Here is a 12,696-nt window from a genome sequence, read left to right as displayed (position 1 = left end):
GAGATAAGTAGTCACCCCATTGCATTTGCCTGGCATTAAATAAATAAATGTAATTAAAAATTAATAAGAATACCTTAAATAATAGTAATCCACCATACTCTATCTTTTATTATTATCCAGAGTGAATTTTTATCGTTGTGTGAAATGGGCCGTATTTCCAGGTATAATTTATGATACGATTAGTGTATTCCTAACGCAGGTATAGGATGATATTTGAACGTATTATTTAATGTTTCCTTTTATTCACTGAGATACAGTGACATACTCGTATAAACCATTTACTAATTGTTTAAATAACGAACGGTAATCCTGCGGTAGAAAATCTAGTAAATGAGAATAAATCTAGTTAAATTTTGGAGTCGCGGTACATAATATATTAAATAAGTATTTTGGTATATGAATTCAAAATATAATATCACAAATATATAACATGGATCCAAAAGACAAAATAATAATTAAAGCTAACCATTGTGATATATTTTTATGTATATTTTATTTATAAATCAGCTGTCTCACGATCATCGCGCATTTGTCGAAAAGTTCATGTGCTTTCGTTCACCATTTTTAAAACTCAATATAAAATTATAACAATAAACATACTATTTTACGTGTTATTTCACTTTTATATACAATAGAGGTATTTTATAAAATGATGCAATCAGTATTATAAATGTGCCTTTAGATATTTTATAAATACTAAAATATTATTATTCCATGAATTGGTTCTGGGTCACATTTTTTCTACGCTTTTACCCGGTTTGGCTCAAAAGTGATAGGGCCGGGCCACTTAGCAAATAGCAGTATCAATAAGTAATCTCAACAATTTTCAACCAAAAATCGTATTATATTTCAATTCGACAAAACTTGCCTTTAAACCCGAGGGTAAGAAAAAGAAAGGAAAATAATTCATTCGAGTAAGTACCAATTTAAATAAAAGTAAAAAAGTTGGCAAACGATTTTAAGAAAACATTTCTGTGAACATACAATTATTTTTAATGGTAAAATATTTTGGTATCACTTTCCAGCATATGATTAACCCTGGTAATTCCCACTCAATAGTAATTACTTTATTAGGGTGCAGACAGAATTCTAAGAAAAATATAACACTAAATAAATCTTTTCCGTCATTATAAGTTGTAAATAATTATTAGCACATTAGAATTTATAAAAAAACAAATATATTTATAAATATGTAATAAATTTACTACGACGCGGCACTGGAAAAAAACCACATTACTAAGAACCGTCCGGGTTTTATTAATCACTGCAGATTTTAAAACATTATCCTCGTGTATAAAAAATACGAAAAATGTTATTGTTCTTAGGAATACATAAAACAATATTTCCATATTACCACGAAACATCACCAACAAAAAACATCGAAAAGTCACTCTTTATAAATATTTCATGTTAACCTCAAGCATGGCATTCAAATGCGCTAACCACTTTACCACCAGTTGGACATAAAAAACTTTATTTTTAATGATATTTATTAAATAAAATGTAACTTGGAGAGAAAGGTAATACTCTGTATAAAAGCCTCTGTGTGAGTATTGTGATGGTCTCAACTAATAATAATATTTATTGTAATTACCCCGCGATATAATGTTTTTCAAATAGTTTGTAGCCTAATTTTGAAAAAAATAACGTTTTGCCTTCGAAAAAACTTACTTTTTAATGATATTTATTAAAAAATATATAACTTGGAGAGAAGGGTAATACTCTGTATAAAAGCCTCTGTGTGAGTATTGTGATGGTCTCAACTAAGGCTGCGTTACCTAAACCTATTTATTGTAATAACCCCGCGATATGATGTTTTCCAAATAGTTTGTGGCCTAATTTTGAAAAAACTTACTTTTTCTTTACAAATCGTAGGGTAATGGTAAAATTAAACCAAAACAATCCAAAAAATATATAAATATTTTTTTAAAATTATTAAATAATTGTTACAAAATAATCACTCAATTGTATTAATTTATTAAATAAATAACTTTACGACTTAATAATATTTCTTTTGACTTAACATATTACAACAGAGACGAAGAACATTTAAGAGAAGGTAATATATAAGTCCAGGCATATACAGGGCTTATGACCTGTCAATGGCTGGTTTAAGTGGCCACTTTACACACTGTGTAACATTCACCATGCTGCCTATATTTGAAAATCTATATTCCTTCAATTCTTTCATCGGTTGATGTTTGTGAAGTTAAAGAGCCGAAACCTTTATTTATACGGGTGAGATTCATCTAAATGAATTATTTCTCCTACATACTACGCAACGCCTGAAAATGTTATTTGTTCAATTTCTATACTTCTTCACGGACCGGGTGGATTTATCAACAATATTTTGAGTTTGTCCAAATTTTTGTAAACAAGGACTGGATTCAACTCCCTGGGGAGCTGTTTATATTGACATATTACAACAGAGATGAAGAACATTTAAGAGAAGGTAATATAGAAGTCCAGGCATCTACAGGGCTTATGACCTGTCTTTGACGTTTTATTTACTCAAATACATTCTTACTTAAATAATTTATTTCAAAAATTTTTTTACCAAACAAAAAAAATTGCATCACTGAACGCCAGTTTTGGTAATTCAAACACGAGGATTCACGTCGAGTACGACGAAAAAAATAACCATTAAAATCTTTCTTTAAAAATGCTATGTACTGCTTTTGTAGTCAAAGGATATACTAGAGAGATATTTAAAAGTATTTCTACTGTTAAAAAAATACGTTTTGAGTATTAAAAAAATAAAACACCGATGTTCACATATGTATTTATTTTTTTGACACTTTATATACATATACAATAAATATACATATAAGGGCGGGCATATTGCCTTAAGGAAATTTCTTCCTACCTACCCAAACCGTTCAGTTTGAGAAAATTATAAATACATGGACATATTGAATCTTACAATTTTATACAAAAATTAAAAGCAAAGATTAACAAAAATAAATATATTTATAAAAAAAAAATAACACTATACTATGAAGATGGGAAGAGAGGAGAGGAGATGGGAAGGGAAGAAGAAGGATAATGGAGCAATTTAAATATTTAGATAGTGACATTTCAATCTTGACTTAAATGTAAATAATGAAGGGGCGTCTCTAACATTAGTGGGTACATATGTACCCAGGGACGCTAGACGATACGTTTGTGTCCGTCACAAGAACTTCTTTAAAATGATATGTCGTCATTTTAGATGCAATTTCTTATAAATTGTGCTGTTTTCAAATTATGGATTTCTAAGTCTTTTTGGTATAAAATCAATCTCATTTACGACGGAAATTAGCGAAAAAAAAATTCGTATAATAAAGCAAAATATTTGAAAAATAATAATAGGCGGGCAGTATTTTTTACAACAAATTAAAAAGGAGTTTGGATAAATCTCGCGAGAAACTAAGTAATAATGTTAATAATTAATAAAATAAAATACAATAATAATTTCAACAATTTAAAAGGGTTAAACAGGAAAGCATTATGTAATTCAAATTTAATATTGAACTGTTTGCAGAAGTATTTTTTTTTTTTGTTAAATTGTAAAATATGAGTTTTTATCATTAGATCTCGCGGTAAATAATATAATTTTAAAAAATTTAAAAACATAATAAATTAAATAACAAATAAATCAGTGTAAAGGGGTTTTAACAAATAATTAAATAAGGTACGGAAAATAATATTGGAAAGATTTGTTAAAGTAATTATTTTTTGAATGAAATATTTTGTATATTATAATTATATTAATAAGAGTGTTTTGGGATAGCCAATAAAATTTAATTTCACTCGCAAGCGCCACTGAATTTTCTTAATCTCCCTTAGATATGATTAATGAAAAACTGATTATTTATGATGTATGATATACCAGTTAAACGTGTGTTAAAGGGTTGAACGAAAAAGAATTCCATTTACTGTTATGAAAAGTGCAGTGACCCTTTTAGCGCAGTGAGCAGAGGGTAGTGGGTGGATTTGTTTTTCCACAACCGGCTGAAGTGAGGCAGACGATAGGTAAACATATTATGAAAACCCCCTTTCTACTCCACACAGTACGGGAAGGGACAAATACTACAGCCTCTTAAATTTAATTACTATGAACAGACCCATTTCTACTTACGTGGTTAAGTGCCTTTGGCCGTATTTTTGTTGTACAGCTTGAAAACAGTTGTTGAGAAGCCTAAAGCCATATTAGATATCTTGTGGTATTTTTTACTTTTTATAAAATTTATTTTTTACTGATTTCTGAACAAAAATGGAAAACTTTTTGAAGAGGGATGTCTGTCCATTGGCATTGACTGATTATGGTGATCACATTACAGCATTATACGCTGAGTAACACTTTTTTATTATGTTTAAACATCGACTTTAATTTTTATATCTCTGGATTGCTGTGTAGTAAAAGAGCATAAAATTCCAAATTTCTATGCATAACATTTGCTTCTCAAAAATATTTATCTTTTTTTTTTAGGTATCTCATATTATCAATTATCAAAACATATACAGCAATAGGAAAGGTTATTATCCAAAACTGTAGGAGTGAAGCTGTTTCGAAAAAAAAAATCGAGCCCAACTGTTCTCTTATTCATTTGAAGAAATACCCACTCGTAGGTCGTAGATCGTAGGTCAACTAACATACCCACTGTTAGCTGACCTACGATCATCTAAATGACAGTGCAGAAATTAGATCATACATTTCCTGCATGCAAACAATAGATTGTTAAAACAGAAATTTCTCGCTGACAGCCAGGGAAGAAGTTTTTATTCTATAATTTTTAGAGGTAGAAGTCAGTGCTCTACAAGCTTCTGACGTCTCTGCGGCCTCTCATCTACCGTGATTGGTGGATTCCCGAGAATAGTTCTGGCCGTTCTAGCCCAGGTTTTTAAAGAATGGCGAGAGTTCTCATTTTAATAAATCTCCCCTTCCAAACCCAAATCCTGAAAGTATCGAACATCCTCAGATTAACACAGTGGTCTTCCGAGGATAAGGTTTCTTTTATCAAAGAAAAGCATTACATCGCAGAACCTACACCTAGAAATTTCGGAAAAGTTCATTCTAGTAAGGTGTTTGTTGAATCTGCTGTGCCCTGTAAGCCTTACTTGATTTCGGCTGCGCTTTCTTAGGCCGAAAGCAAACCTTTGCAAGTACCCTTTTATCTGTAATTTTACGTGGTGCTAACCGGGTGTTTTTTCCCAGACCAATATGTTCTGCTTCCTGGCAAACAACCTTAAGCTCGTTATGATCGTTATTGGATCACATTTTGGCTCAGGACCTATTGGGGCAATCTCAGCTCCCAGCTGCCTCGTTACCGTCGATGTTTAATTGTCCAGGTACTCAAATCAATGTCACACTGTTACACTCAACGACACAATTAAGCACCAGTAGGCATTTCAATGTTAATTTAGAATTAATTTCGACAGAGATCAGTGCTTTTAGAGTAGCCTAACTGTCTGATAGAATAAACATTATTTTGTTCTTTTATTGTATGTGCAAATTTTCATGTGCGCAGGCATAGATGGCGTAGAGTTTCGTTTGAAAGACCGTGGGATAAAGCTTTCAGCTAATGGAAAACTATTTGGCGTGTCTCATTCCATGCATACTGGGACCGTTTGTCTATTTTTCTTGAAACCATCGGCGTACCACATAATGTCTCCTTCGATGTAGGGTAGGGAGCTATCGGGCAGCCGTTCCCTTTCAGGTATAAGTACCTTAAAGTACTTTTGGACGTTGAATTCTATGGTCATTACATCCGATATCATAGCTCACATCGGATTATCGATGAGATATTGCTGCAAACTCATCATTCCTCATTCTCTGCCGGTTAATGCAAGTAGTGCATTCTCTATAGACTTGCCTTTTTGTTAGACATGTAAGTTAACATAAAGTGGTGCCACTTTTAAAGTAGTCTTTGCCATGTAAATATAAATCACCTTCTCCATTTGTTTAACAAAGAAAGAGGTGATACTGATTCATCTCTAGGACTTAGGCTGTGACTTGTCTCTATATCCAGACTTAGGAATGAAGGCTACCCGGACCTCGGTCCAGTTGTATGGTATGGTACCCACGCGATCCTAAAAAAAAACCATAAACGTATTTTTGTTATTATAACTAAAAATATTTAATATTAAAGGTAGGATGACGTGTAATCCCTGTTGTAAAAGAGCAGGGAAGATGCCATCCTCTCTCCCAGTTTTGAATGGCATAAATTTGTTAACTGTCCATTTCACCTGGGGTGGTCGAAAGACAAGCCGAGCTTTTCTCCAGTCCTCGATCGCTGGTCTTTCAAAGTTTCTCATCAGGATAGGGTGGCACTCTCTTTTGCAAGTCATCACTAAACCGGGAAAGTGAACTTAGACCATGAGCCTCAGTGTTTCCTCCGCAACTTCAGTAAACGTACAATCAGGTCTTTTAAGTAGCCCCAAATGTGATGGAGAAGTTTTTGAGAGCATCCGGTGAATCTTTGAGATTTATACGGCTCCATTAATTTCATTTCAGAAATTCCTCCAAGATGCTCTTTTTGTTTTCCGTTCTTGTTTGGAATCAGTAAGGGATTTTCTGTATTGATCTTAGTTTTGGTCTCTTTTAGCTTTATTTAATTAAGACATTCTAGTTGCGGTTTCACCAGGCAACCTCACGAACCGAGGACCAATGCGACATCGGATGAAACGGCGCTATATAAATTATCCAAATATAAATAAATAAATAAACTAACCTGAGAGGTAGTATCTTACATGGTCAAGTTAGTGCAGGACAGGTAAAATAAACCAAAGTAGTGCACGAGCCGAACACTCTTCTAGTGGAACGGAAGACCTGTCGATGACTGTCAACAGGCCAGCTTCTTCTCAAGAGTTTTAAGTGGTTTTCTCTTTACTGGAAAGCTAGAAAAGTTCCTAATTGGTCTATGGAATCCTCTTGACCCTTAATACTTTTTTTAAAAAAGAAGTTTATTAAAGGCAGCAAAGTCCACTTTTATTAATTAAAAACCGTGTACATAATAAGTGAGGAAAATAATAAAGGCAACTCTTTTCAAAAAACAAAATAAAAAACCTCGCGATTGGGCTAAGTAGTTTTCAGGGAGCAATTTTTATGATATGCAGTGATGACACTGCGTTCAAGGTCCCCGCCGCCGATTATAATTGTTCAATTGATCGGATATATTTGCATATCGTAACCGTGTTTGACTTCGGCTGGTCTCGGTATCCGTCCCAGTAAGTTGTCTTAGGGTTACAATATGATTCAACTAGTCCAGATCTATGTCAAAGCGTACATGTATGTGATCAGAGATAGAAACGCTATTTGTGACATGCCAGTTGTGAATACGGTTCACAAGTTGGTTTGTACATATACGTATCTTAGACCTCCTGACAGGCTATAGTAACAAAGGTTAGTTTATTTCCAATTTTAAGCACCTGTAAGTTGTTAATCAGAAGGAATTCGTATAATCCTTTTTGCATTTCCGTTACCTGCTAGGGCGATATAGGCCGCAACCAGATCATCAGTGCACATGCCTGGAAAATAGTCAAGAATATATAGTTCTTATTTCTTACTATGCAGACTCTGGGTTTATTTCCGCAAGTATTATTCAGTTTCAGTGCTGCAGAGCAGCGTTTATTTTATAATTAAAAAATACATATAATAATTTGTTACCCACTAAGTCTAAAGACTTTTCGGTTATCCATATTTTTTTTTTATGACAGGTTTATATAACATTTATTTTATTTATATTTTACAGATTTATTTATAAACAGGCACTATAAAGTATCTAGAAGATATTTCTTCAATTCTTTTTTTTTCATTTGAAGATTTTTCATGTTAATGATGGTTTGTGGGAGATCATTGAACAATCTTGGAGCAACGCAATTTAATGTTCGCTCTCCGAAGTAATTTGGAATTCGGGGAACAGACAGGGAGCCCTTAGTTTTTAATCTAGTTTTGTGAGTGTGGGAAACTCTTTTTTTATATTCCGGATCAACAAAGTGATCTACAATCAATTTGTAGTCACAAAGTTGTTTTACCGGAAGGACATTACAGAATTTAAAATATACACCTTCGCCCATATATTTCGCCTCACGGATTATGCTATCCGGTACAATCCCCCTCAACAGTCTCACCTGAATATCGTAAATTTTACCCAGATGAGACCGGAAGGTGAGACCCCAGACACGCACTCCGTAAGATATATTGGATTCAATGAGCGAGGTATATATGTATCTTAACGTTTTGAAAGGTAGTATGCTTTTAATTTCATAAATAATCTAAAGCCAGTACCTTAATCTGTCGCAGATTCCATCAATATGAACACCCCAGCTAAATTTAAAATCAATAATTAATCCTAAATATTTATGATTATTTACAACATCTACTCGTATAATAGGACAATTACATTTATCTGATTCTATATTTAAATTTGAATGAAGGCAAAAATTTATATGAGCTTGTATTTCTATTTCAAATTCACATTTAGTAATATATGGTGGGGATACATGAACAATTTTAGTTTTTTTAGAATTTATTACTAAGCCATAGTCATGCGCGATTTGAAAAATGAGATTTGAAAAATCTTCTTGAAGCATTTTTTGGGCAGTTTTTATATTTGAATGGCTTATTACAAAAATTACATTACCCGTAGAATTAAGCCCCATCACCGTGTTGTTGTTAATCCACGGTTCTTGGATCGAATCTTTGTCAAGCTTCTTTTTTTGGGATATGCGGCATACTGCCTACTTGGCATGTCAGAGATTAGTTTGCAGCACTTTTGTGGTTTTATTTTTTTCGGTTTTATATTTGGAGGGATTCGGGATTGTGGAAGTGCCGGGATAGAGGTGTACAGAGTTATGGTTGAGTTTAGATTAAGTTAGTGGAGTTTAAAAAAATAAATACTTGTCATATCGTTTCATCGAAATAAATCATTTTTTAAAACTATGAGAAATATAATTAGCCTAAAAGAACTTGTAAAAATATATAACGCATTGATGCAAATGACACACTAATCAAGCAAATAATAATTGCACAAAAAGCTTTGATAAAAATTATCTTCAGAGTCCCAATCAAAACTAGCTCCCTCAATATATTTGAAAATCTTAGTGTAAAATCTATAAAACAACTTTATATAAAAGCTTTGTTACTATACGCACGTAAAAATTATTCTCTACCTTCCGTTACAAATACAAGAGCTACTAGACATTCCACCCTGATATTGCAATAAAATTAAAAAATCAATACAACCTTCTGTCAAAGAGGATTGGCCTACTACTTGGTTAAAGTGTACAATCTACTTCCATTATCCATAAAGACAATTAGTAAGTTCTCACAATATAAAATTGCTATTAAGAAATGGAGAGTGGAGGTGGGTTGCACACGGATCGATGGGTGGATGAAGCCAAATAGGTAAAATGTGTGTACTGTTTCTGAAATTTGTTATATTGGTCTATATGAATTGGTTTTTTTAAATGATTATTTTAGTTTTTTTATTGTTTATTATGTTAATGATAATTAGGTCTATTGGATTAATAACGTTTTTTTGTTGTTAGTATTATTCTAACTTTGTTAAATACCTAATTTAAGGCATGTTTCACATTTTGTGAAATGTTTCCCTCGGCACGGGACACCTGTATTAAAAAAAGAATACAAACAATGTAAAAGTATAAATAAATAAATAAATATCGGTCAGATAAGCGAGGTCTATTTTATATTTCGAACGTAAAATATTTGCTATTTTTTGCCTTGGTAATTTCTCGTCATGGTCATGACAAATAATATTCCCATTTACCCCTTCTTCTAACACCCCCATCTCACCCACCGGTCACCTTCTCTTGTCTGAGAGATAAATTTCCCGCATTTTCAAGAATGGTTACTTTAACCCCTTCCTGTATGGGTTTTTTTTCGGCTTCAAAAAATGTGTGTTTAAGAAGAATTTTAACTAGTATTTTATATTGTTAAATCAATATTGCGATATTTGAGTGTCATTTCAAATAAATTATCACGTGATCTAACTTGTGTTTTTTTGTGGTGATATAACTTTCGATCGGTCTGTTTCTTGGCAAACTAATAATGAAAGTTTTTTTTTTGCCTTTTTGCTGTAAAATACTCAAATTAATCATGGAACGCCTTACACTCGAACAACGCTTGCGAATTGTGGATTTTTTTTTTAAGAATCAGTGCTCAGTTCGCTCTTCGTAAAACCATTAACTTTACTGCATGACAAGTTGGCGACAGCCTTATTTAAAAAAAATTATTGAAAATGGCCTCTACGATCCTGGTATTTGACGTCATTAGGTTATTTTCTATAGGTCTACGTGAAGTCGGTGGTTTAAGAAAACAAAGCAATAAACGAACTCCTTCTTTGAACACTAGTTTTCACTATATTAGAGAGGTAGATTCGTTATTATTAACTATGTATGTACCAACCATTTTGTAATTTTCTACGTATTTTTTCAGGATTTTTAAAAAAATATTTTTTTTTTAATAACTCTCGAAGCATTGGAAGTCAATAAAACACGCGCTATTTCGAAAATAACTCCGGATTTGTTGGAAAATTTGTGGCCAAATATTGAACAGACAGAATGCGGTGCTGATATAGCCCCGCCACATGCTCCTTGCGCTGCTAATCACTTTACTCCTCGCGCTGCCGCCCTCTCGCCCGATGTTACCCTCTCCGCCCACACACCGCTTTCTCGCACAATTAATCGCGACGCTCCGCACTTGCCATTTGTCTTTGCTATACAATGGACGATGAAACTGTGGCAGCGTGCGTGCTATGCATTTTTAGTATAGCTAATTATATCAATGTCATACAAATAAATATACATCATTCAAAAATGACGCGTGCGTCTTGTGTGAGCGCTTGATGCGTACTGCGACCGCGCGATTATGTGGCCACCGCTCGCGCTCATATTGCCGGTCCTTTGACTCGCGCCCAAAAACCGACAATATTGGGAGCGGTGGGCACGACGAGGAGCATGACGTGCGGCATGACGAATAATGTTGCCAAACTACGTCTCTGCCTCCTTTTCTCGCTACCCTCTATGCCACTCGTCGAGTGTGCGGCAGTCCCATTAGTCGCGGAGGACATTAGTTTATCGAATATTATTTTTAAACAACAAATGTGTATGTTTATATTTTCGAACACACTATAAGAAAACTAATTCTAATTAATATTTCCTTTTTTATTTCATTTTAAAGTTATATCGTGCTTAAAATGATTGCAGAGAATATTATTAAATAGTTTTGTTTTTGTGTGGAGAGGCAACGCCTCGAGCCTTGCGCCTGTATCTGCATGAGTGTTTCAACCATGCAGATACGTGGCCATATTTCAATCACAAAAACAATTGCAGCAAATTCGTGTACTATGTTTCGGGGTAATTTTCCGGATTCAGAAATTCTGGCAATCGGCAAAATAAATGGGCCAAATCCATTTACAATCGATCGTGTCGCTATGGGTGGCCGTTAAAATATCGAAACTTTCCAGAAGCACTTTGCTTCGAGACAAAGAATGCAATGAACATTGATAAGACATATTGTTGTTGGCCCTCCCTCCCCTTACCTTGCTCGCCTACCCACTTCTCAGGGTACTCCACTTTTATTTCAGTTGAATTAAGAGGAGTCTTGGCATTTATTTTAGAAAGGTAATATATCAAGAACGTCCAAATGTTTGAAGACAACTATTGAATTTTGTCGAAATCGATAGATATTGCAAAATAATAATTTTTAAATGAGGAAAATAAATAAGTCTTTACATTTACAGGGCCCACGACCTTTCATCATGATAATGTTTTAAATTATGTATTTACACACCGTGTATCATTCCAATTCTGTTCATGTTAAATTCTTGTAATCTGATGATTTTTAACAAGCCCTGTAATTACCTGATTTCCACATTCCCTTTTCGAAAATATTCTACGTCATCATCATTTCCTTTTCCTTTTCTCATCTAATGGTGCATAGGGCACTGCATTGGTACATCAACCGCAGCGTATTTTTGTTACATCAAGAAGAGATAGACAGTGGTAAGGCTTAGGTTCCAGCCCAGGAAATATGAAATATTATAGAGTGAAAACACCTATATTTCATATCAGCCATGTCGGGAATCGAACGCGAGACCCCTTGCATTGTACCTAGTGATCAATCAACTCATCATCATCATCATCAAACCCTTATCCGCACACGATGGTACATAGGACACTGCATTGTTAAACAAACTAGTAGCTTATCTCGATCATCTGTTACAGGAGGGTAATGTGATCAGTCTTACACTTCAGTTGCCAGTCAAAGGACAATGAAATACTTCGAGGAAAGTACTTCCTCCACGTACCCGAAAACCTTATCAAAGACCGTGGGTCTTCCTATCAGTTTCACTCATACAAAAGGCAATGTTTATTTTCAGCAAACGAGTTAATAAATTAAATTAGTAATGAAATACTTCATTGAGGGGAGATCCTTAAGCCCACCATCCACCCGCAGCTGTTATAGAGTCCTGGGGGACTCTCTGTCAGCTGCGCATAGAGGAAAAAATCGATACAACATAATCTTACTTTTTGGAGAAATCTCATGTTCTTGCCGATTGAGCGAAACTGGTAAGTGTTTGTAGGCACTTTATTTGGTTATCTGCATTACTCTTTTTAATCTTAAAAATTTGCTTATTGATTTTTGATAATCTATCTCTATAATGTCGCCCACCTGGGACCAAATATTTTTTT

This window comes from Micrasema longulum, unplaced genomic scaffold, assembly GCF_059751315.1.
Source record: "Micrasema longulum isolate JH-2025_06_02 unplaced genomic scaffold, ASM5975131v1 h1tg002168l, whole genome shotgun sequence".
NCBI lineage: Eukaryota > Metazoa > Arthropoda > Insecta > Trichoptera > Brachycentridae > Micrasema > Micrasema longulum.
The sequence above is the reverse complement of the archived record's forward strand: the minus strand, read 5'-3'. Positions refer to the sequence as shown.